General features: G+C 42.1%; 1 long non-coding RNA gene across 1 annotated transcript in view; it reads left to right on the top strand.

Annotated features, from left to right (window-relative positions):
* Window positions 1-518: 518 nt before the first annotated feature.
* Window positions 519-16,253, top strand: part of LOC115943756 (uncharacterized) — a 133,202-nt gene continuing 117,467 nt past the window's right edge. Inside the window, exon 1 of the long non-coding RNA XR_004078353.2 lies at window positions 519-1,241. This is a non-coding gene — a long non-coding RNA (uncharacterized LOC115943756). The remainder of the gene's footprint in view (window positions 1,242-16,253) is intronic.

The raw sequence follows: 16,253 nt of genomic DNA on the forward strand, positions 1-16,253 counted from the left end.
CACACAGTTTCTGAGGTTCGGGAATTTAGGAGGCGGGTTAGCTCCGAGCTTCTAGACTAAGGGATCTCAGGAGGTTGCCTTCAAGCCGCCAGCCGTCAGCCGGGCCTGCAACCTCACAAGAAGTCATCTGATTGCTTGACCAGAGCTAGAGGATCCACTTCCTAGATGGCTCGCGGAGATTGCTCGAGGCAGGAGGCCGTGGTTCATCACCATGTGGGCCTCACAGGGCCGCTCAGAGTCCTCTTGGTACGTCAGCTGTTTTCCCTAGAGCAGGTGATGAGAGAGAAAGGGCAACAGTGCCTTTTTACTACGTAGTCTCTGAAGTCACACAACAACTTCTGCTTCGTTTTATTGGTTAGAAACAAGTCACTAAATCCAGCCCACACTCAAGGGGAGGGAAATTAGGCTCCACCTCATTTAGCAATAATTGTGTCTCGCATAAACCTCATTGGCTGCGATCCTGCCGCGGCAGAAATCTCTACTTCTTGAAGGTAAGAATATAAAAAAAATTGGGGAACATACTTTAATATTTATTTATTTTTTAAAGGTTTTATTTTTAAGTAATCTCTACACCCAACATGGGGCATGAATTTACAACCCCGATATCTAGAGTCGCATGCTCTACTGACTGAGCCAGCCAGGCCCCTCGCGGGATATGTTTCTAAAACCACCATTAATTTTTTTTAATGGCAGCTTCAGAGTTTACCTTTGAGCCAGTACTCAATTTTTACTTTTTTTTTATTGCATGTACGATTCACCAAAGTGAGGTATAGAAGTGTGATGTTGCGATTTTTAATCAGAAATACACATTCGGTTGTCCTGTTTCTGGCACAGAGCTCCTAAAACCCGTGGAATTTCCTGATAAAAGAGACAAAGGTGTCTCTTGTTATGTTAATGAGGAGACTTTTTGACCACACCTAAAAATGGGGGCTGGTTGCTAGGAGAAGGAATCACGTGTTGCGAGGGTCAGCATGTTCGGTCCCTCCCCTGAACCTCCCGGGAAGAGAGAGGGCCTGGGGGTTGAGTGAGAGGCCAGAGGCCTGTGATTTAGTCCGTCCCATCTATGTAGAAGTCCCTGTCGAAATCCGAAAAAGACGGTTCAGAGAGCTTTCGGGTGGGTGAACAGGTGGAGAGTCGGGGAAAGTAGCACCCCTGGAGGGGACATGGGAGCCCTCCACCCTTTCCTCCTGCCATGCTGTGTCTCTTCCGTGTGGCTGTTCCTGAGATGTATCCTGTTAACAGTAAGTAAAACGTTTCTCTGAGTTCTGTGAGCCGCTCTAACCAATGAACTGAACCCAAGGAAGAGGGTTGTGGGAACCTCTGCTTTACGGCTGTTCAGTCAGAAGCACAGGTAACTACCTGGGCTTGCTACTGGGGTTGGAAGTGGGGTTGGAGAGGGACCTGGGCCTGTGGAACTGAATCCTTGATCTGTGGAATCCAGCCCTACTTGTGGGCACAGTGTCAGAACTGAGTTGATTAGTAAGACACTTGGCTGGTGTCCTCAGATAATTGGTGGTGTGAAGACCGCCCCCCCACACGTCGGAAACCGGGTGCTCGGAACACCAAAAGGAGCAAATCCGGAACCTACCTCCAAATATTTGCTTTTGTTTCCAGCTTTTCTAGAAAAGTGTTTATGTTTATAGCTTATTAATGCATTAATTAATACAGCATTTTAATTATGCATTTATTAATACATTTATCGTTTTCTTTGATAACCAGATTTTTTAAGCCTAGATCTCAACCCGGAACAATTAAACCAGAATTTCTTGGAGAGTAGGGCTTGGTATTGATAGTGCGCATAATTCCTCAGGTGATTCTAATGTACGGCTGGCAACAAGAAACACTGAACTAGATAATTGTGGATGTCGTTTTCAGTTCCAGGTTTCTGTGATTTATTCTCTTCTATAATAGTCTTGTGGCATTATAGCCCTTCCCTCATGCCAGACCTGTGCAAGCATGGACCTATAGAGTACCCAAGGACTTCCAAAAGACAGTACAAAAAAGATGAGGTGTTTCTCGACCTCCCGCACATAGTGTGTTTCTAGATATTTGGCTATATGAAAATTATATTCTCAATTGCTAATTCTTTGCTTCGGCAGAATGCCCTGAATACCGCTTGAATCTATTTCAGTTGCTAGATTATGACTAAGATTATAACTAAATGAGGCATAGAATTTCTCTCAGCTGGGCTAGGAGCAGGAATTCAAGGGACCACAGAAGATGTCTCAGAGGTTGGCCATAACGCAGGGCCCGGCATGCTGTAGATACCTCTCGTGGAGTTTGCTGGCTGAGCTTATAACTAGATGATTCCTGCTTCATATAAACATGACACCGGAGGGTAAAGCTGGAGGCCTCAGCTTCCTTCCCCACCTTCCTTCTGTATTTTTATATGCAGAGCTTTAACAAAGTCATTTCTCTTTGGCTGGCTACATAATAGACCTCTCTCCTTTGGGTGGAGCTGAGCTCACTGAAAACAGGGTAATGTTGAGAACACCACACCTATAATTGAAAAGGATTTCTGAAGGCCTTTTACGATCTTTTTCTCTTGCCTCTTACGCCATCCAAAGTCAAACCAGCTGACTCCAGAACCCAGGTGGCCGCTGTTCAGGATTGGCAGCAAATCACCCTTGGGACTCAGGGCATGACTCTTCAGTGAGCTCAGGCGCAACTCATGAGGCATCTCTGGCTACTTTCTAATTATTTCCATTGCAAAAGGCCCTGAGTTATTTGATGAATCATGTCATTTTTATTGAAACGTAAACCAAGGGTGTTAAAAGAACTGTGGCCACACACACAAGAATCATAGGTTCATAATTAGGGTCCAGAGGAAGCAGATCTGTACATAGTCCCTGCATACTTGGGTCATGGGCACCAAGAATGGTGACCAGAGGCAAGGATCAGATCACCTCTACCATACATTTCAGGAAGGGGAGGGATTACCGTTTCTTAAAAAAAAAAAAAAAGGGCGCCTGGGTGGCTCAGTTGGTTAAGTGACTGCCTTCGGCTCAGGTCATGATCCTGGAGTCCCCGGATCGAGTCCCGCATCGGGCTCCCTGCTCGGCGGGGAGTCTGCTTCTCCCTCTGACCCTCCTCCCTCTCATGCTCTCTCTCTCTCATTCTCTCTGTCTCAAATAAATAAATACAATCTTTAAAAAAAAAAAAATCATCTTTGGCTAAAGATACACTGATGCAAATATGACTTTTACAAATTACTCCTTACACTACCAATCTCTTGTTATACTAACACAATAATAATTCTTGGTCGCCAGCAATATGCCAGGCACTGCTTCATGTCCTTTATATACTTTATCTTATAGAATCCTCCCAACTTACCTAAAAGGTATTTACTTGATTATCCCTGTGTTACAGAAGAGGAAACTGAAACCCAGAACAAAGAGGGTCTTTACCCAATAGAAATTTCCACCTCAATCTCTTCTTCTCTATTCTTTTGCTTTTCTAGCTTTCTTTCTGTTCCACCTTCATTTCTCTCTCTCTCTTGTTTTTCTCTTTTTGATTTCCCTTTCATTTGCCTCTCTGGGCTTCAGAAGCCAGAAGTTCAGAACCTTTGAAGCATAAATGTTGCACATTAAGAAGAGACAAGTACACCCCCTAGTCAGTGTGAAAAAGCTGTGCCAAGAGGGGAAAAAGCCAGGTCAATAGGACAAGCATTTACTCCTACCCCAGCCCTTCCCCCCACCGTACGGTCTTCAGAAGAAGTTGGCTAGCTCAGCTGACTGCCAAAATAAGTTTGAGGGGGGAGAATGAACACACTAGCCTTGCAACAGCATTTGCCACACCTCCTACCCACTGACAAGGAGAACAGGATGGCAAACATCAACTCTACTGATCTAGTTTCTTTTTTTTAAAGATTTTATTTATTTATTTGACAAAGAGACATGGAGAGAGGGAACACAAGCAGGGGGAGTGGGAGAGGGAGATGCGGGACTCGATCCCAGGGTCCTGGGATCACGACCCCAGCTGAAGGCAGACGCCCAACGACTGAGCCACCCGGGCGCCCCTACTGATCTAGTTTCAGTTCAGCTCTCAGCACTGTACGATCGTGGGGCCAAGCGCCCTAAGAAATCTGGAGGATTCAGACATGTGAAATTTTAACCATTATAATGCCTTCCATTTGTACAACCTCTTTACAAAGAATGTTCTCACATGTCATCTCCTGTAATCAAGTACATTATTCATTAAAGGGTATGTGAAGTTTGAGAGAAAGTGAGGATGGTGTTTCTCTAAATTAGCTTGAGACCATGGTTTAAAAAAATCTTATCTTTATTGTCCACTTTAATGGTTTTCTAATAGGATTTCACGAAACAGAAAGGACTTGGCACAAACTAGAGCTATCTCTAGAGACATCTGTCTAAAAAGCCATGGGTAGGTTCCTTCAGTATATGCAAACCGGCAATTTTCCAGTGAAATATTAGACTCTTTTGGCTCTCCCTGTAAGACCTCTCCCTGTAACCTAGAAGTATCTTCTGCTTTTCTAGACAAGTCATGAATGGGAAAGATCATGAAGTTACAAGGACTTAGAAGGACATTTTTGTGGAAAATTGGGGGAATTGGATCAGGAAAATTAACCTAAGGGTTTAATTAATCTTTACACTTGTCATGCGACCTATGAATATATTGATCTTTCTAGGATTTGTAAAGGGACCTTGTATGAGATTAATAGAGTCCCCTTAATCCCTCCCTCAGGGGGACTTGGGTCTAGCCTCATGTTCACAGCAGTCCATGCCCTTCCCAGCAGCCTTGGACAGGTGGCTTATCAGAAAGAACTAAATGGTAATTCCTACCAGACACTAGAATTTACAAATCCACACAAGAATTATTGCCATAATATGTAAAATGAAATTGAGAAGCCCTCACATCCTAGAAGCAACACCTGTTTAGAAAGTTACATTGGTTTGTTTCCTTCTGAAGCATGTATTTGGAGTTAGAGCTCTACTTTTGCAAATCAGGCAAATAAGCATTTTAATCAGTCAACATGTAAAATGTTGTTCATCTAATTGTATACATATAGGGTGAACCTAAAACTCATCTAAACCAAGACACTTTTAAGAGGTAAAGGGGGCGCTACTGACAATCGTACCAGGGCAACAGAGAATAAACCTGGGCTGCCTAGTGCAAAACGGGACATGTGGTCAACTCCCCCCTAAGTGAACATTTGAAACAGTTTTTCTCTGTTCCTCATAATATTTTCATTACATCAGATTGTGGCAAGGATATTGTTCACTTTCTTTTTTACACTGAGTAAATTTGTTCCACTTTCTGGAAAAATAATTCTGCATTCTAAGTCTCGGCTAATCTGTTTTGAGCCTCATCCTGTATTTTATTTCTGTAGAACTGAGATGTAGGTTTTCCACAGCCCTGCATTTCTCTGAACCACTCCCCCTCCCCCCGGAGATTGTTTTAAAATAGCTGCAGTCTTTCCCACTATTTCAATGTTTATTCAAAAGACATTTAGTTTTATTTTGAATAACCTCAAAGTTTATTTTGCAGGTAAAGTGTCAGCTTTTCTCCCCCAATTCTTCAATTTTTAGTAATGCAATGGATTCGCCTTTTAGAAGAACTTTGAGTACCTGAACATATCATTAATTTACTGTTCGTTATCAGATGTCATGAACTAACAACTCCAGCCTCCACCCTATGTGTCAGTTGCCTACCTAATTTACAGATAAATAGATGTAGAAATAAAGAGACAAATATATATATGTAGGTAGGTAGATAGATGCATTTTATTGGGCCTAACTCAAACACTTATGGGGAAAATTGGTTTGAGTACTCCAGATCTTAAGAGGGGTCATTTGGCTACATTTTAAAATTTAAATTTTATTTAACAAGGAATTATGTATTTTTTTTTTCTCCTACTGTAAACACTCCCCCCCCCCCACATAAACATTTTTCTAAGTGTTCTCAGATTCTTTGGAACTACATGAAATCCAACCACCTATAAGGTTGTGATGGGGGAAGAAACTAGGGTGTTTAGAACTGAGACATTCAGAAGTTGAAGCAGTAGAGGATTAGGGGAAAAGATGACAGCACCTATCAGAAATGGAGAGGCTATCTTGCACATGGGTCCTCCAAATTGGATTATGAGGTGTTACCAGTGAAATAGGTAAATCATTCCCTGTATTGGCATCCAAATACTAGCTTTCCTTTCTGTGTTAGTTGACATGGTTGCTTGAGGAAAGGGCATTACTTTAAGGAATATGTAGAATACTTGTTCTCCAAGAGAATTATCAGTCATTTATGAATATTCTGCTCTAGTATCTAACTTTTTTTTAAGATTTTATTTTTAAGTAGTCCCTACACCCAGGGTGGGGCTTGAACTTAAAACCCCAAGACATGTTCTACTGACTGTGACAGGCACTCCTAGAATCTAACTTACTGGCATTGGGAAGTTATTCTGGATTTTTTCTGAGTGGGCAATGACATGATCAAATCTGATTTAGTAAGATTAATTGGTCAATGAATAAAAGAATAAGCTAACATTTATATAGTGCTTACTCTGAACGGAGTACTGTATTTTATATTGATTGTATCACTTAATTTTCAAAAAAGTAAGATAATTTTATGATCTCCATTCTCCAGGTGAAAAAATGGGAGCTATTTGTGTTGAAATAAGTTGCATGAGTTCATATAACTATGAAAGGGTGGAGCTAGGAGTCAAACCCATGCAGTATAGTACTGAGGGTTGTCTAATCATCCACTACACTCCTAAGACTGACTAGAAAGAGACACTGCAAGCTGGAAAACTACATAACATTATTGTACTAGTCCAGACACAAGAGGATGAGGCAAGGGGAAATGGAGGGTTAGGGAGATGTTAAAAAGGAAGAGACGGTAGTTCTGTGATGTTCTTTGGATTTGTCAGATTATAAAGAAGGTAATAGATGTGATTAGCTTGATTAATAGGAATAATATGGCTGGTAAACACTGATTAAAAAAGAGAGACTTTGTTGCCTGGGGGAGTAAATTCTCTTTGGACATTTTGAGGTGAAAGGACATCTAAGATAAAGAAATTTGGCATGTTGATACTTAGTTCGCAAAGCAAAATAAAATACCCAAATTAATATCTGCTGCGTTTCTCCACTATGTTCCCCTTTATTAAGAGGGAATCGTGTTGGTAGAATGTATAGGATATCTCCTATCAAGAACCATATAAAAAGTATTAAAATTTTGTTGCAGAAATAACCCGCTCTTGAGAGCTTAAATAATTTGCTCAAAATCACACAGCTTGTACATAACCAGGATTTCTGTGTTTCCTTGGTGATCAATAATTATAAGTCAGAATACTCATCACCAATGGATGACTTTCGATCCCTTAGGCAAGGAGAGCTCAAAGTGTGAAGAGGAGAGAAGGAAGACCAGGTAACAGACAAATGAATGAATAAATGCATGATATGTAAATTTCAAGCAGAAAGAAATTCTTTCCACCTGGAATTTTCTTTTTCTGCCTTTCCAATAAACCATGTGGGTTGTTTTAAAATATTACCCCAAATTTACCCTTTTTCCTTTTTAACTTTGTAAATGAAAAATTTGCCTCTAACCCTTTGTTGTTGTTATTTAGCAACCTTTAATATCCATGAGTGTGATCTCAAGATACTTCTACTTTGAGCCTTTATAGATGTTGGGCTTGAGCTCCTCTAGGCACTACAGCTATCCGAGAGGATTGGGCGGTGACTTTCAGTCTGCACTTTGTTCAGAAATCCCTGGTAAACCATAGTTTATGGTTCATTGGGCAAACCTCTTAGACACTGCATGTGTCTTTATATTTGTATGTATGTTAACTTACCTTTTAGCTTTTAAAGCACCTAGTTGTGGGAACAGAGGTTTGTTCTTGCTAAGAGAATCGTGGTAAGTCAACTTTGCTTTGTTTGGAGGCATTTTAATTCTTTCCATGTAGACATTAATTTATCTAGTTTATTGACTGGAAGTTCTAACTGAATGGCAAAACGAGAGCAATGTGGTCTTTCTGACAGATTCATGTCCGTTGGAGTACATGGTCAACAAAAGATGACCCACCCATAAGGTAACTGAGACTAACGAGGCTTGGTAATGTTTATACAGCTTTTTAAGCACTTACTGGAAAAGTGCTATGGTGGCCATAAAAAGTCCATCTTAATCTGTCTATGCTCAGAATCCTATTTCATAAACTCAACTTTTTTTTAAAGATAGTATGGGTTAGAACTAGCTGTTTTCTGAAACACGGTCAGTATGTCTTTGAGACCAGTTTAAATTATAGCTGCTGTGAATTTAGTTATTACCTCGAACAGAGGTCCTCAGATTTTAGCATGCCTCAGAACCACATGGAGGGCTGGGCCCCAGCCCCAGAGCTTTCGGTTTACTAGGTTTGGTTGGGGGTGAGGCCCAAGAATATGCATTTTTATCAAGTGAAGTGGGTTCTCCTGGTACCACACTTTGACAACCACTACCCTAGGAAGAGTTTTCTCTCACAAGGGACTGAGAGCAGTAACATCCAAGAGAAGTTGTGACAGCTTCTCTAGAGAGGTGAACATGTGGTCAACTTAAATCAGGTCTGTTTTGGTTTGTTTCCTTACTGTTTGTATTTGTTTTGGAAGGGAGCTGTGAAGAAAGAGATGGCTTCTGAAACTCATGTCTGACCTTGTGTTATTTGATTAAATTTCTATCGATACATGCTTCTAAATCTAGTACCTCCGCTTTACGTCCTCTCCACCAAAACCAGAACAGAGCAAAATCTAAACTAAATGTTGCGGTCTCTTACCAGCACTTAAAAAGTTAATAGTGCCAAACAGAGTTGCTCAGGTCAGTGAAGGGTAAAACCAGTATTTGGAAATGCTATGAGAACACAAATAGTTTAAACTGTAGAAGAGGCCTGAGGAAATTACAGAGGGAAAACTTTCTGTCCAAGGTTCCAGTTGCCAAGGAGTTTGTGTAGGTTGCTGGAGACCTCACCCCCTCGTGGCTCCTCTGTGACTCACTGTGTCCCTGGGAAGCCTCAGATTCAGCAGCCGGAGGAAACTCAGAAACTCTGCCTTTGATCTCACTGGGATGAAATGCACCAGAGAGCTTTGGTTTCTGAAACACGGATGTTGCTGATCAAATGGACAGTAGCAGAGCCTGTACTCTGGTTCCTAGAAGCCGGTCTGGTTCTGGCCCAGGTGCAGAGGTTGGGTGAGAGAAAGCTGTGTCATGGGTCTGACTGCAGCCACAGGAGAGGGGGAGGGCAGGGTTGCAATCAGCTGGGACCCTGCTTAGATGTCTAGTTGGGTTTGGCATGTCAAAGTCACTCATGCTGTGGTCTTGGATTCCAGCTCCACTCCCCTTTTTTGGAGTGGGATGCCTCCTACAGGTAGAAACTCCCACACAGGCAATAACTTTTCTCTTTGGATGTGCTTTATTTTTGCCATTTCACGTTTTGCCCTTGCAGGTCCAAATTCAATACTAACCGGAGGCAAATATGTTAATTTTCCTTTCCCAAAGAGGAGAGCATAACCCAATGCTGTGGTGCTGAATCAAACTGTTTTCTTGGTTTAGATCTGTGCTTCTCATACTTTAACAGGCATGTGAATTACCCGGGGGTCTTTGTTAAATAGCAGAATCTGATTCAGTGGTTCTGGGTTGGGGCCTGAGATTCTACATTTCTAACAGACTCCCAAGTGAAGACCCCTGCTTTAAAAAGCAAGGGGGGCGCCTGGGTGGCTCAGATGGTTAAGCGTCTGCCTTCGGCTCAGGTCATGATCCCAGGGTCCTGGGATCGAGTCCCGCATCGGGCTTCCTGCTCCTTGGGAGCCTGCTTCTCCCTCTGTTTCTGTCTCTCATGAATAAATAAATAAAATCTTAAAAAAAAAAAAAAAAAAAGCAAGGGGATTAGTTCTCGGGCCAGGCTCTTCAATAAGATCACCTGGAGTGGCCGTTGGTTTGCTTGCTGTTTTTGAAAGTAATACCCAGGTGCCCAGAGATTTTGATTTTACTGGTCTGGAGTGGAGCCTAGTGTTTTTTCAAGAGCTTCCTAAGTGACTTACTATGTAACCAGGATTGAGAAAACCCATCCAAATTAATTTTTTTAAACTGTGAGTAGCAATCATTGGTGGGTCAGAATCAGAAATAACATTATAAGCATGGTTTAAATGAAATAGAATTGAACAGAACACAGTAGAGCACATTGTCATTGTGTGAATATTGTTTTGTGAAACTTTTTGGCTCTGTATCTGTGTAGATATACACCTCTCAGTGTAAAATAGATTACTGAGATTACAGTAAAAAAAAAAGAAAGTGAGAAGTCTGTGTTACAACTACCAAACTCTGCCATCACAGCGTGAAAGTAGACCCGAGACAGACACAATGTAAAGGAGTAAGCCTGGTTGTGTGAACTTCGTATTTAATTCAGTTTCTAGACTTCATGAAATATTTTCTACTGGTTACTTTTGAACCATTTAAATACATCAAGTCTTTCTTAGTCCATGGGCCCTGTCTAGATTGCCAGCCTTTACTGAAATATCTTGGTTTTGGCCCTCAACCTGATTTAATCATTAATAACCAATTGCTTCAGGCTTGATCCCAAAATAATCTATTATGATTGGCTACTTCATTCTTTGTATTTTCATTAAAAACACCTGTATTTAGAGAGGAGGCCTTTTGTGGTGGTTAATAATAATAATAATTGTTACTGTGAAAACAAAATAATATTTGGGGCTTTAAAAATCTATGTCAATGAGGCCCCTCGCTGGGTCACTCACAAGAGCATGTGACTCTTGATCTCGGAGTTGTGAGTTAGAACCTCATGTTGGGTGTAGAGATTACTTAAATAAAACTTGACAAAAAAAAAATCTATGTCAAGCTCTATGTTAAATACGGCAAAGTAATTTTAGCTAAGAATAACCGAGTCACTGGATAGAACACGTCTCTTCACACTTTTTTGTGTAGCAGAATTTCACTTGGATAATGAAATCCCAACACTTCGATTAGTAAATTGGCAGTTAATCATAAAAAACAGATTTAAAGGTATGCCTTAAAAAAACAATTGGAGACAAATAATTACCAAATGTAAGTAAGTTCCTTACCAGAAGAAACATGATTACATGATTCTTTTGTACTATTTATAGAAAACTTTTGTTCTTGAACAGAAAACTAAACAATTTTGATGAAAGCCGTGTTAAGACACTACTTCTTTTTCTCAGTTACTTGACATGTTGTACGGTGTAGTAACCTGTTGGTGCATTTTATTTTAGGCCACTCAAGGGGCCAGAGATAAAAGGTCATTGGGTACTTTTTGGGGTGGGAGAGAGTGTTCCACTTATTTTGGCCACAATAATAAATACTAAATGCTCACTGCATACCTGGCCTTAAGCTCAGCCTTTGAAGATGTTGCGGTTCAGAAAACAGACCATGACTTCTGAACTCCTGGAATTCCCAATCTAATGGCAGAAGCAGCTGTTGGGCAGTTACAGATCAATCTGTAATTACCAACTATGTTAAAACCAAATGTAAGAGCTGTGAAGAGAATTTAACAGGAGGGACTCCATTTTGATTCGGTGTTTCACTGGAGGCATCATTGAGGGGAGACATTTCAGTTGAGGCCTGCGAAAAGCAGAGGTTACTCAGGACAAGAGTGGGGGAGGTAGCTTCCCATGTGGGTAAGATCATGTGTGAAAATTCTGAAGGGGAAAAGCAGGGGACAGCTTCAGAGGGCAGTGAGGCCACTGCAGGCAGAACTGAGAGAAATAGAGAGCTGCACAAGCTGAGGGCAAAGAAGTAGACAGGGCCAGATCACACAGGTACTTGTGGCCAGGTGAGGACACTGGCTTTTATTCTGAGGTTAATGAGAACAGACTTTTAAGGTTTTTATATAGAGTAGTTACGTGAACACATGTGCATTTTTTAATCTTCAGGAGGGCCAAAACTCATGTTTGGTTTGTTTTGTCTTCAAATGCCAACAGACTAGCACATAGTAGAATACTAACTATTCTTACTGTTTTTTTTTTTTTTCTTGAGTGGGGGTGGGGGGCAGAGGGAGAGGGAGAATCCCAAGCAGGCTTCACGTGTAGTGCAGAGTCTGACGCGGGGCTGGATCCCACAGCCCCGAGATCATGACTTGAGCCAAAATCAAGAGTTGGATGCTCAACTGACTGAGCCACCCAGGTGCCCCAAACTATTGCTATTAAAATAAATACCCAGCATCACTCTGGCTACTCCTTAGAAAATAGGGGAAGAGGGGTGCCAAGAATGAAAGTGGGAAGACCCGTTGGAAGATGCTGTGCTCCCAGCAAGAGATGGTAGCATTTTGAACAAGAGTGGCAGTGGTAGAGAGGGAACAAAGAGGACAAGAGTCGTGATGTGTTTTAGAGATAGAATAATAGGATCAGTTATTGGCTGGATATAAGGAGGAGAGGAGGGAAAAATTAAAGATGACTCCTAGCTTCTGCAGGAATCACTATATGAAGAGGAACATGGTAGAATACATAGGTTTCAGTGGATAGATTAATCAATTTTGAAAACTTTTAATTTGAGATGTCTATGAAATTGTTAAGGTGGGACACCAAGGAGGCAGTTAGGTATACGGGGCTGATTAGGATGACAGTATGTATGTGGAAGTTGTTGGCTTGTGTGTCGTGATTATTTTTTGTGATAAATGCTAATTTACTGCCTACTGTATTACTGCACTGCTCTAGTCACTGAGACTATAAAGAGAAACAAGGTGAAGTTTCATATATGAAGTCCTTTGAAGAAGATACGGTACTTACATTAGCCAGAACATACAGTTTGAGAGAACTGGAGGAAGTGGAGTGCCCCAAGAAGGTAACAGTTAAGGAGGTGAAAATGAAGACTGAGAACAAGCCATTCAAAGATCTGGAAGAGTGTGCTCCCAGCCAAGGAGACAGCAACTGCAAAGTCCCTGAAGGAGAAGTGAGCGGGATATGCCTGAGGAATATTGAGAGACTTGGTATGGCAGGAGTGAAGTCAACAAAGAAGGAACTAGGAGTCTGAATCATATGGAACAGTAGAGTCCATGGAATAGTTTCTCTTTAAGTGTGATGGGAGGTCATTAGGGGATTTTGAACAGGGAGGGACATTATCTGATTTCTCTTTTTCAAAAACCTCTGTTGAGACTAGATCATATGGTGAGGAACAGGGAGATCCATCAAGAAAGTACTGGAATCTTCCTCTTCATATTTTAGTGCTATGGGCTAAATTATGTCCTACCCAAAATTCCTATGGTGAAGCCCTAGCCCCCATTGTGATGCACTTTGGAGATGGGAGTTTGTGGAATAGTTAGGTTCGGATGAGGTCATGGGGGTGGGGCACTTAAAAGAATTAGGATTTAGTGCGCTTTCAAGAATGAACACCAAAGAGTTTGCTCTTTGTCTCTCTCTGTTACGTGAGGACACAGCCCGAACACAGCCATCTGCAAGCCAGGAACAGGGTCCTCACCAAAAACCTGATCATACCGGCAATCTGATCTCAGACTTCCAGCCTCTAGAACTGCGAGAAAATAAATTCATGCTCTCTAGGCCGACAAGTCTGTGGTATTTGTTATGGCAACCTGAGTAGGCTCATAGGGTCAGAAAGCAAAAAATGATCTGCGGAGCCTGGTAGGGCCGATCCCTTGCTTAGCTAGCTAATCTGGGCAGGGTTCTGAACAAAAGTGGTGAGTTTGCCAGGCAAGAGCAAGGAATTACTATGGCTTTGACTAAGACGCAGCTCTGGAATGGTGCAGACAGGAGAAGAGCTTCTAAATTCTGGCAGCTTGTTACCCTTCTGCCAGGTTCCTTATCGTATTCATTTTCTGTCTCCGACAAAGGACAAGCCATCAATGTAAATAGAGCACGTTCACAGGTTGTAGGATTAGTCGGTTCTCCAAGGACACTCACAACTCCATCTGCCACTCTTTATTAGATCATTCCTAGCCTGAGTGGTTCGGCCGGTTAAGCGTCTGCCTTGGGCTCAGGTCATGATCCCAGGGTCCTGGGACCGAGCCCCGCATCGGGCTCCCTGCTCCGCGGTGAGCCTGCTTCTCCCTCTCCCTCTGCCTGCCGCTCCCCCTGCGTGTGCTCTCTTTCTGTCTCTCTCTGGCGAATAAATAAAATCTTAAAAAAGACCACTCCGAGCCAGAAAAATCTCCTGATGAGTGGTAGCCAACGATACACCACTGCAGCCCTAGCGCAGTGTTGTAAAACGCGCACCCGTCATCAGGGTTATGTTGCAATTGTTTCTCACTGCATTGAGCACATGAAAGGGCTGTGTTTCTACCCGTCAAACAGAATTCTGGTGCTGGAGCTCCTCGGAGATACCTGCTGTGAGTGAAAAGTAACACTTTGACAGTTACTATCTGGAGAGGGATGGATCGCACAGACAGGTGCCCGCTGCCTGTCCCTGTGCTGGACTGTGTAACACAGTGGGTCTAAATCAAACTGAAAATCAAACCAGTTAACTTTAAATTATTTAAATGTCCCAATGAAGTAAAATTGCAAGTAGGCTGATTTGTCCTGTTGAGTTTTCTGACCATCCATACTTTGGGGAATAGGCTGCAGTGTGTTCAGATAGGTTACTATTCCAGACTCTTCTTAGGATACCTGTTTCACAGCAGTGTGGTCAGTGTCTGTTTTTGCTTCTGAGGAATGCAGAGGCCTGAAAAAAACCCCATTTTTTTGTTGGATGTTTGAACCCGTCTGGTTTTATTTCTCACCCTGGATCACTGAAGAAAAGCGCCCTACCTCTGCCATATTGAGTGAATCACAACCAATTTCTAATTACTTTCCCAGGGCTGAGTCCAGGTGGCTTTTTTGACCCAGAGAGTGAGAAATGATCAAACCTGCAGCATATATTTGTTGGCACCTGACCCTGGGGATCATGACTGGGGATAGCTGAGAAGCTGACAAGTAGCCCCAAATATAGGATTCTACTCCTGCCTTTGCTTTCCTCGTGAAATCTCCACAAAACCCGAAGGAGCCCTAAAATGCGGGGCCCCGCGTGCAGTCCACACTGTCATGAAGTCAAGATTGTACCCCCACGTTACTGTATCTCTTGTTACTTCCCAGACTGTTTGCTCAAGGAACCCACTAAGATGGCAAGGGAACTTTCTGAAGGCTGCTCAGCCTTAAGGAATGACAGTGAGAAAGGCGCTGAAGTTTTTCTCAGTTATATTTAAAAAAAACAAAGGTGAGGTTTAGACTAGATGACCAGAGACGATAGTGCTTAACAAATGTCTGTGTACTTTGCACATTTCCCAGCCTCCGTGACACATCTGGGCCATATGATTAGCTCTGCACATAGGGTGAGGACAGAGGAGTTTGGTCACTTCCAGGCCTGGCTCCTTAAGAAACCCCACCTCTCCAGCTCTCCTCTGCTTTCCTTGTTGGAGGCACATACAATTGTATAACGACCAGATGGTAGAAACTACCAGGTCTGTATCAGACCAGGACAAAAGGGAGAAATACGGATCTTTGTTATATTAAAGCACTGAGACTTTTGGAGTCTGTGTGACGTATTTAGCAGCACTGGTAATCCTGGCTGCTGTAGGCCGTTGTCTTGCTGCCTCTTGAATTGTATTCAGACTTTGTACCTTGGCGTTGGGCCAAACTGATCAAGTAGTAGTCTGAGCCTATTCAAGTACTAGTAGTGTTCAGGCTAGGACTGACTAATGGGCAGGAAAACTCAGTTAAATGCTTGCAGTTAAGTGCATTATTTTTTATTGACTATACATACAGAGCAGTGGGCTGAAAATGATGGGAAACACCAAAAAAGTGTAGGTGACATCTAAAGGGGATTATGTGAGAGTCAAGGGTAAACGGTTAATAGCTGAAACAGTAAGTAACCGTGGTTCTCACAAAGAAATTCAAAATATAGGAAGACGAGAGTGGGCTGGACTTACCTGGAATCTTTAGGTGTAGTCAAAGGCATAGCCTTGAATAAAAAAGAAAACAAAAACAGTAAATGGTTAAGTGATTCTCAAGAAAATTTTTCTCTTGGGATCTGCTCACATAGGGTGCTAACACTTCAAAGGTGATAAAAACAGGGCTCATTGTCTCCATATATCATCAGGCCTTACAAATGGATTATAATTCTTTTAAAAATCAAGAGCCTACCCTCTCATCAAAAATCCTTATTTTAGGGGCATCTGGATAGTTTAGTTGGAAGAGCATGCAACTCTTGACCTCAGGGTTGTAAGTTCGAGCCCCACATTGGGTGTGGAGATTACTAAAAAAAAAATTTAAAAAATCCTTACTTTATGCCACAACTTCTCAAAGATAATATACAAACAG

The sequence above is a fragment of the Leptonychotes weddellii genome, chromosome 7 (genome assembly GCF_054177405.1).
Source record: "Leptonychotes weddellii isolate Sample4059 chromosome 7, ASM5417740v2, whole genome shotgun sequence".
NCBI classification, from domain to species: Eukaryota; Metazoa; Chordata; class Mammalia; order Carnivora; family Phocidae; genus Leptonychotes; species Leptonychotes weddellii.